Source organism: Lampris incognitus, chromosome 2 (genome assembly GCF_029633865.1).
Source record: "Lampris incognitus isolate fLamInc1 chromosome 2, fLamInc1.hap2, whole genome shotgun sequence".
In the NCBI taxonomy this organism is placed as follows: Eukaryota; Metazoa; Chordata; class Actinopteri; order Lampriformes; family Lampridae; genus Lampris; species Lampris incognitus.
The window spans coordinates 116,650,034-116,666,303 of NC_079212.1; the positions used below are offsets into that span (position 1 = coordinate 116,650,034).

Genomic DNA, 16,270 nt, shown 5'->3' on the forward strand with positions numbered 1-16,270 from the left:
TGGAGGATGCAGAGTTGGCCAGTTCTTTTTATGCTGGGCTTCCTCAGGTGGACGGTGATACCAATGCGGTGTTAGATGCAGAACTGTCTCTGAATGAACTGTACACTGCTCTCATGAGCCTGGGCAATTGTAAAGCACCTGGCATTGATGGCCTGCCCGTTGAATTTTATAAGTCTTTCTGGTCTGTGGTCGGCAAAGATTTGCTGGAGGTGCTTCAGGACAGTTTGTGCAGAGGACAGCTACCGCTGAGCTGTAGAAGGGCAGTTATCACTTTGCTGCCGAAAAAGGGGGATCTACAAAACCTGAAGAACTGGAGACCTGTATCTCTGCTGTGTGGGGACTATAAAATCCTCTCTAAAGTTTTAGCCTCTAGACTTAGAGAGGTGATGAGTAAGGCCATTCATGTTGACCAGACTTACTGTGTGCCCGGCAGGTTAATAAGTGACAATATCACACTAATTGGGCACGTTTTGGAACTCTCTGGGTCATTGGGTGTAGATACTGGTCTCATTTCCATAGACCAGGAAAAGGCTTTTGACCGGGTTGAACACAAGTACCTGTGGCAGACGCTAAATGCCTTTGGGTTCAGCCCAGGTTTCATAGCCAAGATCCAGGTACTGTACCGTGACATTGTGAGTATACTGAAAATTAATGGTGGTTTGGCTGCACCTTTCATTGTACAGAGGGGAGTACGTCAAGGATGCGCACTCTCTGGAATGCTGTACTCCCTTTCCATTGAGCCTTTCCTTCACAAACTCAGGGAAAAACTCTCAGGTGTTTTTTTCCCAGGTTGTACCACAGCTGTGAAGGTCTCAGCATATGCAGATGACGTTATGATAATGATTAACAAACAGAGTGATATTGATACCTTGGAGGGGACTGTATGTCTTTTCAATAGTTTGTCATCTGCTAAGGTAAACTGGGAAAAAAGTGAAGCCGTGATGGTTGGGAAAAGGCCACTTGACAATTTAGTTCTACCGGGAGGGCTGATTTGGAAAAAAGGAGGGATAAAGTACTTGGGAGTTTATTTGGGTGAAGAATCTGTGTTAGAAAAGAACTGGGAGAACATTTTAGAAAAAATAGAAGGCCGGCTTAAAAGGTGGAAGTGGCTCCTGCCAAGCATGTCTTACAGAGGGAGGACGCTTGTAATCAACAATCTAGTATCCTCCTCATTATGGCACAGATTAGTTTGTGTTGACCCCCCTTCAAATTTACTTGCAAGAATTCAAGCTGTTTTAGTTGATTTTTTTTGGGATAATTTACATTGGATTCCCCAGGCTGTCCTTTTTCTCCCAAAGGAGGAAGGAGGACAAGGACTTGCACATTTGGCCAGTAGAGGCGCTGCGTTCCGCCTTCAATTCCTCCAGAGACTGCTTTATGGCCCGAAAGACTTGGTGTGGAGACCACTGGCACACATAGTGTTGCAGAAGTTTGGTGGTTTGGGACTGCATGACTCACTGTTCCTCATGGATTTGAAGACTGTGAAGTTCCAAACCCTGCCACCTTTCTACCGCGGTGTCTTCACAGTGTGGAAGATGGTGGTGAAAGAGAGGACAAAGCAATGCGACTCCCTGTACTGGTTGTTGAGGGAGCCTGTGGCGCATGGAGGACGTCTGAACACACCCTGCTGGGCAGGATCGGCAGTCACAGAAGTGTTTTGCAGAGCAGGTTTTCTAACCCTTGAATCGGTGGTGCGCACTGCTGGACCTGACTTGTGCAATGCAGCTGCTCTTGCGGCTGGTCTGGGAGTGTGTTCTGTGAGGATCATCAACAGGCTGCTTGACCACTGGAGACGCTGTCTGACGAGACATGAATCCGTCCTGTTAAATGAATACAGCAATGGTTTGATCGTGCCTAATGTCGATGATCCTTTTCCTTGTTTAAGTATTCGTCCCAGCTTTGATGACTGTTCAGGTTTTTTTTTTACTGAGAAGAGAAGTACTTTTCTAAATTTAGAAGAAGCAAAAGGCAAATTACTGTATGGAACGATGGTTAAATGTCTAAACAAAGGTAAACTACACGACCGAGTCGACACACCTTGGCGAAGTCATCTGGGCTTGGGAGTCGATGTCAGACCTGCTTGGAGGGGTTTATATAAACCGCCATTAACAAAGAAGGTTGCTGACTTGCAGTGGAGGATTGTGCATGGGATAGTAGCAGTTAATGCTTTTCTCTCTGTTATTGGTCAGGGTGTGAGTGATAAATGTATTTTTTGCCCTTACAAAGAAACTGTTTTCCACTGTTACCTGGAGTGCGTGCGCCTGGTACCACTGTTCATGTTGTTGGAGAGTTTATTCAGAAAGGTAGGGGAGGTTTTCTCCAAGCACACTTTCATTCTGGGGTTTGTGTATAAACGTACTGTGAAAGACAAATGTCAACTGATGAATTTCATCCTGGGACAAGCGAAACTGGCCATATATATAAGCAGAAAAAGAAAGATAGAAGACTCAGTAGACACTGAGGTAAAGCTGCTGTTTACTAGAATGGTAAAAGCCAGGATGATTCTTGATTTCAATTATTACAAAGAAATGAAAGATACCCAGCACTTCAGTGCTATCTGGGCTTACAGGGAAGTGTTGTGCTCAGTAAAAGATGACCAACTTGTTTTTTCTGGAGAATTGATGTGATTTACCTTTTATTTTCTGCGGAATTTTATTTATTGGCTTGTGGTTTGAATATGATTGTATTTTTCTAAAATAAAGGTCACTTTTTAAAAATCAAATCTCTCTCTCTCTCTCTCTCTCTCTCTCTCGCTCTCTCACACACACACATACACAGCACACACACACAATATGAGTAATTTTATGCCCAAACGTCTGTGAAATCAGCCACTGTGTGAGAGGAATTCTGTTTTGAAAACGGGGCCTTTTCGTGTATCCCCTGCATATGTTTCAATATAATATATCCATGTCAGGTTTGGCATGTCAAGATTTAATAGAGTGACTGTTAAACAGATGTTCCTTGTGCTGGGGGCACCAAAAGGCCCGACATGACCCTGACACATCTCAATGCATGAGGAAGCATGCAGTTGGCATACTGTCTGCAGAGATAACCACCAGAGGTGTTGAAACAAGTTGAATGATTTTTTTTTAACCATCAACTGCATCCGGGGTCACTTTAGAGAATACGGCAGTATGTCTGTCCTGCCTCAAAAGCTTAGACTATGCCAGCTATGAGCCAGTGCTTGGCCAAATATAGCTGATGAAACTCTTGGTGGTTTGCCGAAGCCATGACTTTCTGAGCAAATGGACAGAAATAGTCTAAATGAAGCTCCTTTGTGTGCTGCTCATCTTCATCATGGTCTCCCCCCCCTTTCTCCCCAACTGTAACCGGCCAATTACCCCACTCTACCGAGCCATCCCGGTCACTGCTCCAACCCCTCCGCCGATCCGGGGAGGGCTGCAGACTACCACGTCTCCTCCGATACATGTGGAGTTGCCAGCCGCTTCTTTTCACCTGACAGTGAGGAGTTTCACCAGGGGGATGTAGCATGTGGGAGGATCATGCTATTCCCCCTAGTTCCCTCTCCCCCCCCGAACAGGCGCCCTGACCAACCAGAGGAGGTGCTAGTGCAGCGGCCAGGACACATACCCACATCTGGCTTCCCACCCGCAGACATGGCCAGTTGTGTCTGTAGGGACACCCGGCCAAGCCGAAGGTAACATGGGGATTTGAATCGACGATCCCCATGTTGGTAGGCAACGGAATAGACTGCCACACCACCCGGACGCCCCCTTCATCATGGTCTTTATTGGACCCTTGTTCAGAGTTATGGCCAAATTCACTGGACTATAGTTTTTTATGGTGTTATTGGGGTTATGGTTCAGGCAGGTATAAGAAATTGACAAAAAAAAAAACTAAATCGTATTTTTTAATTGCACTTACACAACTACCAAGACCATATCCTAAAGGCCTATTGCTGTGCCATTTATGCGCTCCCATTACCTCATGTTTAATCATGCTAGTTCACAGCCCAATGTTACAAGCATCTGTACTCATTCCCGGGAAGCTGAGGACATGCCAGCTGTTATACAGTCTGCACGTTCACCAGAAGTGCCAGCCATTGAGCATTGTGTGGGATGGATATTTAATGAATGTCTCATTTAATTCTATTAGCGAGTAAGTTCAACAGAAAACAACAATCAACAACCTGATAAGTCTTAAAGTTAAGGTGTGCCACAGTTATGACGGTCGTGCTAAGCACTGACTGAGTCGTGTCCACTCCTTTTTATAGGTACCTGTGACCCGTGTATTTCAATGACTCAATTCCTCATATAATCAGCAACTCATGTGCAATCATGGGTTGTCTGAACACACACACAGCCACACACGTTCTCGAGTGGTCAACTGCCGCAGCCGTGTACTTGGACCCCCTGTCACAGAGAAATAATGGATGAAACTTTTGCCACTTGACAACTGAGCCTGAATCATATCAATTGAATGTGTGTGTGTGTGTGTGTGTGTGTGTGTGTGTGTGTGTGTGTGTGTGTGTGTGTGTGTGTGTGTGTAACCAATAACACTGATCATTTTGATAAAAGTATCAAACATTCACTATTATAATAAATCATTTCTCACGGCACCAGCCTAAATTAAGTTCTTTCCCTCAGAGTGTTCTCATGTTCACCAGAACGAGATACAAAAGAGGCAGAGCTCGCAGTGACAAAAGTAAACGCTGAACACACCTTTTTCAACCACAATGAAAGAATCTAAAGCGATGACAGACCTGAAATACAAAGATGATATCCCACTACACTGTATATGGTGTATGCATAGCATGGTGAATAGATAATGCACAAAGTATTAAAAGTTTACATAGTGTTTCACAATACAAGCAAACACACACACAAATAAAACACACAAGTGACAAGCAATGATTTGCTTTGTCTGTGCCAAATCCACAAATGACACAGACAGACAGACAGACATACACACACACCTGCCAGTACACATTTCATTCATATTTCTTTTACCAGATGGCATGTAGTGAGGATGAGAGGAAAGATGGGCCAGAAAATAAAGAGGAGATAACGCGCAACAGAGCTGACATAGATAATGACACTTGCAGCACACCGCACGCAACTTGGCCCGGTCTGCTTTTCCACACAGACGTCACACCACACCATACTTCTGCCTTTTGTATTCTACGGTACTACCAAGCAAAGAAGAACACACACACACAGACACACACACACACATACCTCTTTCAGTGATGGTCTTTTGATCAGCTGTGAACTGTCTGGGACTTCGGTATCCCCATTCCCATCAGTCCTCCAGTTCTGCTGGGCACAGCTAGCGTCCAGCAAATACCAGCAACAACACAAAGACTTACTGCCAGCTGAGTCCACTGAAGAAGCAAGAGGGTCGTGTTAGAATAATGCAGAAAGATGACTAGAATCTATCTATTTCTTCCTTGTTCTTATTTCTCTCTCTCTCTCTCTCTCTCTCTCTCTCTCTCTCTCTCTCTCTCTCTCTCTCTCTCTCTCTCTCTCTCTCTCTCGCTCTCTCTCGCTCTCCCTCTATCTCTCTCCTGTCCTCCTCTCAGTGTCCTCCGCTGTCTGTGCACCCTCTCTCGATCAAACACACAGATTCGCCATCTGTCGCCGCCCCCTTGCCTTCTCCCTTCCCACCTCATAAATAATCAATTACCCTGAGGGCTCTGCAGCCGCCACCCCCTCCTCACACATACACACTCACACAAATACACTCCCACGCTCAAAGGCGCAAGCAAGGTCCACACCACTGTCACACACACACACACACACACACACACACACACACACACACACACACACACACACACACACACAACTTGTAGCTGTGCATCACTTGCACACTCACTCAAGCACTCTAATACATACATGGAACCCATGAACAGTCAGACACACGTCGTCCATAGATGAATAGACATGTATGGTTAAAACACAAAAAGACAAGACTGATCATACACACACGCAAACACACACACACACACACACACACACACACACGCACACACACACAGAGGATCGTCTGTGCATGCAGGGCAGGGCATAAAGCCCACCAGAGTAGCCCCTCAGTTGGACAGAATTGGCTGTTAGGTAGGTCAGCGAGGGGAAATAAAGAAGTGTGTGTGTGTGTGTGTGTGTGTGTGTGTGTGTGTGTGTGTGTGTGTGTGTGTGTGTGTGTGTGTGTGTGTGTGTGTGTGTGTGTGTGTGTGCTTGAGACACAGACAGAGTCAATTTGATAAGAGACAGGAGGAGTCTACAAGAAAAACACGAGGACGGAGGCAGCAACGAGGAAGAAAAAAACGCCGCGGAGAATCAAGCCGAGCAAATGGGAGACAGTGAAAATCGTCTGCGTGCAGCAGTGAAAGCGAGCCGGAGGAACTCAGAGGGACGGGGACAGACAGAAAGACTTGACAGCTTGATTCGGAGGGAGCGGGTGGAGGTGGGAAGGGGATTGTGTGAAAGCGTATTTGTGACCCCTGGGACACGTTAAGTATCACCCCTGCAGCGTTTAGACTTGCCCGAGGGCAAGAGACGAGGTGTGTGTGTGTGTGTGTGTGTGTGTGTGTGTGTGTGTGTGTGTGTGTGTGTGTGTGTGTGTGTGTGTGTGCGCGCACATAAATCCTTCCGAGTGTCTAGGCTTGACCTTATCACCTCGGCCGGCATTTCACCTCCCTTCTGTCTCCCACTCTCCATTCTGTCCAATGAAACCCCTTTGGCTAACTCCACCAAACACCCCCCCCAATCAATAAGCCCCGCCACCCGTGGCATCATGCAAATAACGCTGGCATATGATTAAAACATATGCACCAACTATAACAGACCAAACATAACTCCCTCCCTCCCCTTCCTCAAGGCGTGCGCCAAGACATCAACGCAAACAACAGACACACACACGCACACACACACACACACACACACATACACAAACACACACAAACACACACGTTGCACAAAGAGAATAAAGCACAAACACGTGCCCAGATGGACTGTAATTAAATGACCTCTGCCCGTGCCCCACAGCCTTTTGAGACAAAAGAAAAGCAAACAGGCAAACATCGAGACAAGTGCGCTTGACCCCAACCTCCTCAGAAACCCAGCATAAACACAAACACATATGTGAACATGCAAACTTAACTCAGCTTTAACATTATCAGATAGAGACGGGTGACAAATGAAAGGAGAAACCAACATCAAGCATCTTAGTAAGGCGTTGGTCCACCACAAGCCTCCAGAACAGCTTCAGTGCTCCTTGTCATAGAGTCTACAAGTCTCTGAACTCTACTGGAGGGATGGACACCATTCTTCCAAAAGATATTCTCCCATTTGGTGTTTAGATGGTGGTGGTGGGGAGTGCTGTCTAACAAGTCAGTCCAAAATCTCCCATAGGTTTGTAATTGGGTTGAGATGTGGTGACTGTGAAGGCCATAGCATATGATTTATCACCATTTTCACACTCATCAAGCCATTCAGTGAGCCCTCGTGCCCTGTGGGTGGGGGCATTGTCATCCTCCCATCAGGACAGAAATGTTTCATCGGGTGTCCGGGTGGCATGCCGGTCTATTCCGTTGCCTACCAACACAGGGATTGCCGGTTCGAATCCCCGTGTTACCTCTGGCTTGGTCAGGCACCCACACAATTGCCGTGTCTACGGGTGGGAAGCCGGATGTGGGTATGTGTCCTGGTCGTTGCAAGAGCACCTCCTCTGGTTGGTTGGGGCACCTGTTCAGGGGGGAGGGGAACTGGGGGGAATAGCACGACGCCCCCCTGGCGAAACTCCTTACTGTCAGGTGAAAAGAGGCAGCTGATGACTCCACATGTATCGGAGGAGGCATGTGGTAGTCGGCAGTCCTCCCCAGATCGGCAGAGAGGGTGGAGTAATTGGCCTGATACAATTGGGGAGAGAAGGGGGGGGGAATCCCCCCCCAAAAAAATATTATAGTGCTCAGTTCATGTTTACAGTATGATGATGTTTGGCTATGTCTTTCCAATGCATGGAGACTTGGTCCAGTTAAGTGATACTTACTGTTTTGGCTGAAGGCTTCTTGGTTAATCGTAACAGGATTCAGAAAAGAAACACTTTAAGATGAGTTTTCTCTATCTCTTTGTCGGAGCTGTTTTATCACTGGAAAAGAATTACATACAAAGCTTTCAATCTAACGGATCATTATCTTTTTATGGAGAAACAGTAGCGTGATAAACCTGGACATGACATCTAGGATATAATCACTGAATACCAACTCTAGTGAAGACAGATCATTCACCAGAGTTCATCCTTCAGTATCCGTGCTACAAGACGATCCAAACTGCAAAAGCACGACTGTTGTTTCAATAAAGAGGGTGGTTGTCTAATTTTGGTGGCTTCTCACAATTTAAGTAATCAAAATAGACTCCGGAGGTTTTTGATATTTACTGAGCAAGAGATGGGGGAGGGGGGTGAGGAAGAAAGAGGGCTCTGCAGAGAAAGAAACAGAGAAAAAAGCAAATGGGATAGTGTGGGGAGAAATGAGGACAACGTCATACTTACACAAAAACTGGGCTTTGTAATGTGCCAGGGGCCAAATTTTAATTAACTGTCGTCGACCCAGGAACGTACACAGACAGATAGACACACACACACACACACACACACACACACACACACACACACACACACACACACACACACACACACACACACACACACACACACACAGCTGCCCCAGAGCACTGGGACTGTTGGGGATTCCAATCAAAAAACAAAAAACAAAAAACAACACAAGTCTTAAAAGAAGTAGAAGACACACACACACACACACACACACACACACACACACACACACACACACACACACACACACACACACACACACACACACACACACAAACTGTGCTGAGACTCCATGTGGTGACTCATCAAGTTTTGGTTTGGTTGACAGGGATACGTGACGTTGAAGCTATTGTCCAGGAAAGTGTCTCCAACACTCTGACTCAACCGAAACGAGTGGCTGGAGAGCCAGACAACCTGAATAGATGTACACAACATTCATTAGGTGATAGGACTCATAGAACTTATTATGGAGGTGAGACCTGGTTAGGAGAGCCCCCGTGTGTGTGTGTGTGTGTGTGTGTGTGTGTGTGTGTGTGTGTGTGTGTGTGTGTGTGTGTGTGTGTGTGTGTGTGTGTGTCGGGGTGGGGTGGGGTGGGGTCAGGGTGGGGGGTATTTGGAATTCCCTCCAGTGGTAATTTTTCTCAGTTTGATGTATGCAAATCCATACAGGCACTCGCGTGCGCACACACACAAACACACACACACACCTTTTGTTAGGTGTGTATGGCTGTGAGAATGTCTGAAATTCCACCCCCCACCCCACCCCATCGTGCGGGTGGGCGGTTCAGTGAATGTGTGCGCGTGTGTTTGTATGTCCAGTGTTCATCCATGCTAAACACAAATGTGGGCTCCCATCAAGAAGCCTTTTGTGCGTTTGATGCAGCATTGTGGAAAGAGCCAGAGAACAAGGGCGACACATTCATCAGCCATTGTATCAAATGTCAAGATATACCTCACCACTGGAATACACTAGATTAAATTAGGCAAGTCAAAATAGTTCAACAATGGGAAATCTGTAGCGTTCATGGAAACAGAAACAAGAACCATTCCACAGACAAGATAACTCAACGTCCACTTGTATTTACAATCCCCTCCAATGTGATACATTGCCTTTTTCTATATTATCGAAGTGAGGTGAAGGGCAGCAGGAGCACCCTGCGACGTACGGGATGAAAGCACATGCACAGCCATGTTCTCGTGATATCGTGAGCTCGAGTCACTCCATCTCACTCCAGCTCTTCAAAATAACAACATGTGCAAATTCAGTGTGCCTTGCCGGCCCATAATCCAGCTCTAAACAAAGAGAGAGGGGATATTTTCACATCAGGGTTGGCGAGTTGCAACCCCCCCCCCCCACCACCACCTACACACACATACAGAGTCACACATGAAAAGCACCCTCCACTCTACCCCACCCCCGTGACAGGCATCAGGTACCTCACTAATTGAGCTGTTTAAAAATTTAGTGCGACACAGCTAGAGGGGGGAGTGAGATAAAGGGAGACCGGGGGGGGGGTTAGTTTGTGTGTAAAAAATGTCAGAAGGAGGAGGAATGGGAAAAGAGAAAAAACGAGGTGGAAAGAGGGAGTTTGGGAAATACTGTAAAGTGAGAATGGAGGGACAAAACAAAACCCAAAGCCCACATATAACGTGTGGCCGCAACAGAGGACAGCTTTGCTGTAGCCGATGGGGAATTGCAGAGTACAAACAGCTGAAAAGAATAATCATAATCATGATCAAAATGAACATTACTTATGTCTCCAAGACATAACCTGCTTAGCAAACCAGGGGAAAGCTCCAAAATTTCAAGATCAATTCAAATAATTAAAACAAAGACTCTTATAAACTAGGAATAACAAGTAATAATAAGTCAGTAGTGGAATTGAAACAAAAAGAACACATCGTAGACCGAGTATGTATTAAGAAGTGGTTCAAAAGATTACATGGACTCCACCAGACAAACACATAGGGACAAATAGATAGATAGATAGATAGATAGATAGATAGATAGATAGATAGATAGATAGATAGATAGATAGATAGATAGATAGATAGATAGATAGATAGATAGATAGATAGATAGATAGATAGATAGATAGATAGATAGATAGATAGATAGATAGATAGATATTACATTTTTCTGCCCTGCTTTTAATGGAAGCAAATCTTTTTCCACGGTGGTCATGATCAAGACATGCCTCTATGTCAATGGCTCCTTGTCTCCCAAGATGGTCCCACCAAATGGTCACAATTACCCATCACAAACATACATACAGATCAAAATGCCAACATACACCCATAGTTTAAAAGAAATTGGTGCTGCATGACAAACCAGTGAGACATCCAGACCTTGTGGCTATCAGGGCCAAGAGACTGAGGCCAAGTTGGACTGCCCTGTGTGGTGCCGGGCAGCTGACCTCTCCACTGGTGCTGTCAGAAGGGTTAAAGTGGGGGAAGGCTTCTATCTGTTTCCCTCTAAAGCCTGGCCGGTGGAATAACAATATGCAACAAAAGAGGAGAGAGGTAGCCAAGGGACTTTGAGTCACACACACAAACACACAAAATCGGCAGTGATGTGCAGCCAGCCCAGTTTGATAATCAACCTGTGACACAAAAACTCTGAGGCCAATTCCAGCAACATCATGTTCTGTACAAAGCTGAAAAACACTGTCAGCCTCTGTGTGTGTGTGTGTGTGTGTGTGTGTGTGTGTGTGTGTGTGTGTGTGTGTGTGTGTGTGTGTGTGTGTGTGTGTGTGTGTGTGTGTGTGTGTGTGTGTGTATGTGCAACTCCACAAGTTCATGACACTAAGCACAAAGGCACATATACACATAGAAAAACAATGTCTCTGGCCTCAAGGCTGCTACCTTTCAGGCCTGACCAAGATCTGACCATCTACTCAAACACACACACACACACACACACACACACACACACACACACACACACACACACACACACACACACACACACACACACCGGTTGAAGGTGTACTGTAATTCTATTATGCTAGATGGGGCGTCATAGTCACAAACAGAGCGAGGAAAAAGGGGAAATGAGGTTAAACAGACGGCAGAGCGATTACGAGAAAAAAGAGGGGGAAAGAGAGCAGCTGTTCCAGACAGCAAGCAAGTTATACGGTCATTGCAAGGACGTAAACAAGAAACACCAGTAACTGAGCAACTGTCACTTTGATGAGATCAGTGATGAGTATCCACCAATTTCTGCTTCCTGGACACACTTTGTTCCTCTACTTTTAACCTCGCTGTCAAATGTTGGATGTTGTTTGTCTGTACCCTTTATGGGTTATGTTTTTCTGGGCAGCTGCTCTATTGGCTGCGTCTCTTTTGAAAAAGAGATTTACATGCACACACACACACACATTCACTCACACACGCACAAACTCATTCCCCCTGCACACACACATGCCAGCACGCAAACACACACACACACACACACACACACACACACACACACACACACACACACACACACACACAACAAAAATTTGATTACCCTCTATTCTTTTGTTAACACAAGATGGTGTGCTGTTCTTCCAGTGTTATTCTTGCATCATTCCCTGTCTGGAAAAGTTGGTATTAACCTTTATCTTGTTTCAGCAATTGAGAGGATATTTATTTACTTTGCTAATGTGCATTATAGGTAAAAGACCTTTAACCACCCCCCCCCTTTTTCTCCCCAGTTATATCCGGCCACTTACCCCACTCTTCCGAGCCGTCCCAGTCATTGCTTCACCCTCTCTGCCGATCCAGGGAGGAGCTGCAGACTACCACATGCTTCCTCCGATATATGTGGAGTCGCCAGCCACTTCTTTTTACCTGACAGTGAGGAGTTTTGCCAGGGGGACATAGCACGTGGGAAGATCATGGTATTCCCCCCAGGAGGCACTAGTGCAGCGACCAGTACACAAACCCACATCCGGCTTCTCACCTGCAGACACGGCCAATTGTGTCTGTCAGGATGCCCGACTGAGCCGGAGGCAACACAGGGATTCGAATCGGGATCCCCGTGTTGGTAGGCAACAGAATAGACCGCTACACTACTCAGACGCCCTGAAGATTCGTACCTTTAACCATTCTGACTGATTCAAATTATTCAAAAAACTCTGCTCAGAATATTCAAATTAATGGTTTTGGAATATCAAAGTTATAATGATAATAATAATAATAATAATAATAATAACAACGATTTATAAAGCAACTTTCAAAACTATCATTACAAAGTGCTTCAGAAAAAAGAAAAAAAAAGCAGGAGGACAATCAAATATAAATCACAGTCAACAAACAAAATAACAAATAAAACAGTTAAAAGTAGGGATAAAATAATGGACAAAATTAACCCATAAAAGTAACAGATAAAATAAGTAACAGATAAATAATTAAGAAAAAGCCATATGGCAGAAGTCTTCAGAGATGCTTTTGAAGAAGGCAGTGAATTTTCTAGTCTAAGATCATCAGGTAAGCTATTTTAAAGGTTAGGGCCCTAACAGAGAGACCCTGTCACCCTTGCTCTTCAGCCTAGACCGGGGAATAGTTAACAGGCCATTATTAGAGCATCTCACGCTACAGACTGGTGAGTAATGATTTAGAAATTCAGTTAGGTAGCTCAGTGCCATACCATGCAGGGCCTTAGAGGTCAGGACTAAAATTTTAAAATCAATTCTAAGCAGAAAGGCAGCCAGTGAAGGTAAGCTAAAATAGGGGAGATAGATCCTGCTTTTGTGATTTGATTAAAAGTCTGTCAGTTGTGTTTTGGACACTCTGAAGCCGTGCAATCATGTTTTGGCGAAGGCATGTAGACACGGCATTACAATAGTCCAGACAAGAAGTAATAAAGGGATAAATAACTCGTTGAAGTTCACTACAAGTAATATAAGATCTAATTCTAAACATATTTCTCAAGTAGAAAAAAACATGACAGAGCTAGCCTTTTACCATGGGACTCGAGAGTGAGATTCTGATCCAAAATAACTCCAAGATTCTTAGCAGTGGGTAGAAAATGCTCAGCTAGAGTGCCAAGAGCAGGCAGAACTTGGTCATAAGTGTGCTAAAGGCCCATAATAAGGACTTCTGTTTTGGAGGAGTTAAGCTGAAGAACATTTTCTGCCATTCAACCCTTAATTGCAGTTGGGCAATTATGCAAAGAAGATAACTGAGCTAATTCAGATGGTTTGCAGGCAGGACAAGTAAAGCTCAGTATCATCTGCATAGCAATGAAATGAAATATCCTGTTGTTTGAAAATGTGGCTCAGAGGAAGTGAATAAAGAGAAAATAAAGTTGGTCCTAGAATGGAGCCCTGCGGTGCACCATACATAGACAGTGTTTGAGATGAGGTAAAGCCATCAAGAGACACAACAAATTTCATGATAGAAAAGTATGAAGAGAACCACCGGAGGGCAGTCCTGGGGATACCAACCCAAGTACTCAACCTTTCAGTTATAATGCTATGATCCACCATGTCAAAAGCGGCACTAAGATCAAGCAGAACTAGCACCGAGCATTCAACTGCATCAGCCTTCATCAAGATATCACTGATAACTTTTACAAGAGCGGTCTCTGGGCTGTGTTGCTGTCGAAAACCTGATTGAAATTTCTAAACATTTTATTACTGATCAAAGTATTTAAACTTTACAGCTGTCAACAGAAAAAAAATGTGATAACTACTTGATCTGACCTGATGACCAGCCCCTCAGGACTGTTTCTTGCTGGTTGGAAGGGAGAGACTGAGAGGGTGGAAAAGAGGAAGATGGTTTTGAATGAGAGAAAGAAAAATATGGCGATGAGCAGAGACGGAGAAAATGTGAGATGAGAGATGATGTAAAAGTACCAGCAACAGGGTGGGCCCATCTTTCCAGTCTCTTTGTTTCCAACGCTATCTAAAAAAACAGAGGAGGGCATAAGGCTAGATGAAAAACTGATGGACTGTAAGCAGAGGTGGAATCCAGAAAAACTCATGTGTGAGTTCAACAACAATGCTTTGATGGAGGAAAGCAATGAGGGAGGGAGGGAGGGAGGGTGGGGGGGGTATTTGTGTGCACATATGCACGCGTGTGTGGCTCTCCAACAAAAGCATTTCCTTAATTGACGGACAAATAAATGTTGTTACACATCAGCCCTGACGTCCTCACCAGAGCTCTGCTCTGACACACACACACACACACACACACACACACACACACACACACATATGGTGTGTGTATATATACATATATATATATATATATATATATATATATATATATATATATATATGACTGCTGGAATAGGCTCCAGCATCCCCGTGACCCTGAGAGCAGGATAAGCGGTTAAGATAATGGATGGATGGATGGATATATATATATATATATATATACATATATATATATATATATACATATATATATATATATATATATATATATATATATATATATATATATATATATATATATATATATATATATATATACATGTGTGCCCACCAAAACATGCACACATACACAAATACACACAAAAGCATTCACGCTGAGGTCCCATGTCTTTTTTCTCCAGCAACAGGGGGTGTGGCCGTTTTTCTACAGTTAATGACTTGGCAAAGCAATGAATCCCCCCCTCCCGTCCCCTCCCCTCCCCTCCCACCCCCTGTCCTACACACACACACACACACACACACATATATGTGTGTGTGAAAAACATACATAGGTAAACATAGTGTTGAAACTTGTAAATAAATACAAGTTACACTTGCAAGTAAAAGCTCTGAGAAGATATATTTAATTATGCCTCAACTTTGTAAAGATGATTTGACACCTTTAACCATATGTACTGCAAACATTCTCTTTTATGCTATGAAGAAGTTACACAATCATGTGTAACTGATACTCTTTCTTCATGGACATACTCACAAATGCAGACATAGAACTGCCGTCTGGGGTAAGAGTCTCAACACACACCCACACTCACACATGAACACTAGCACATACACACATAAACACATGTTATCTCTACAACCCCCTGCATGTCTAATGACATGCCAAGACGACATAAGAAACAGAGAAGACAACTTGACTGGCCATCTGTGGCATGGGGCCATGTGGAACATCTGCCCCAATCAATAACACACTTACTCACTCTTCACATATGTCCACACGTCAACATGCATGAGTGAACAAAGGGGCAAGTGCATCCCCTGTCCAGCACACAAAGAAAAAACAAAGGCTACACAAAGTGATTTTTCACTTTGGGGCAACAATGTATTGCATCGTTAGCGTTGCCCTCCTCTCCTTCAGAAGGATAAGTTTACACCCCAACACTTGTCACTCATATTGATGAGCTGTCTACATTGAAATAGCATCCAGCCTGAGGCTGGTTAACAGCATTCATAAAGCACGCCACAGGCTTCCTTCCACAGGACCAGAAAGAGACAATTTCCTGGCATAGATGCATTGAACCTTTTTTATAACTATCATAATTAGAGACATACGTTTGGGAGTAATTTGCAAAATTGTCCCATTTTTTACTTGCTAAAGAGAGTATAATTGCACTGCTGGCCTACAATTTAGTCAACTGGTTAATAGAGCCTAAACCTACTTTAAAACCTGTGGGGGTAATTGTAGATGAAACAGAAAATGTAGCAATTTGGCTAGCACCCTATCTGTTAAGCAGCATACAAGCTGGTTCTGCACTGTTTTGCAGTGC

General features: G+C 44.4%; 1 protein-coding gene across 1 annotated transcript in view; it reads right to left on the bottom strand.

The window, feature by feature from the left end:
* nfasca (neurofascin homolog (chicken) a) overlaps positions 1-5,586 on the bottom strand; it is a 136,584-nt gene extending 130,998 nt beyond the window's left edge. Inside the window, exon 1 of the mRNA XM_056274992.1 lies at positions 5,199-5,586. The gene's annotated coding sequence lies outside the window, so the exon portion shown is untranslated. The remainder of the gene's footprint in view (positions 1-5,198) is intronic.
* Positions 5,587-16,270: the final 10,684 nt, after the last annotated feature.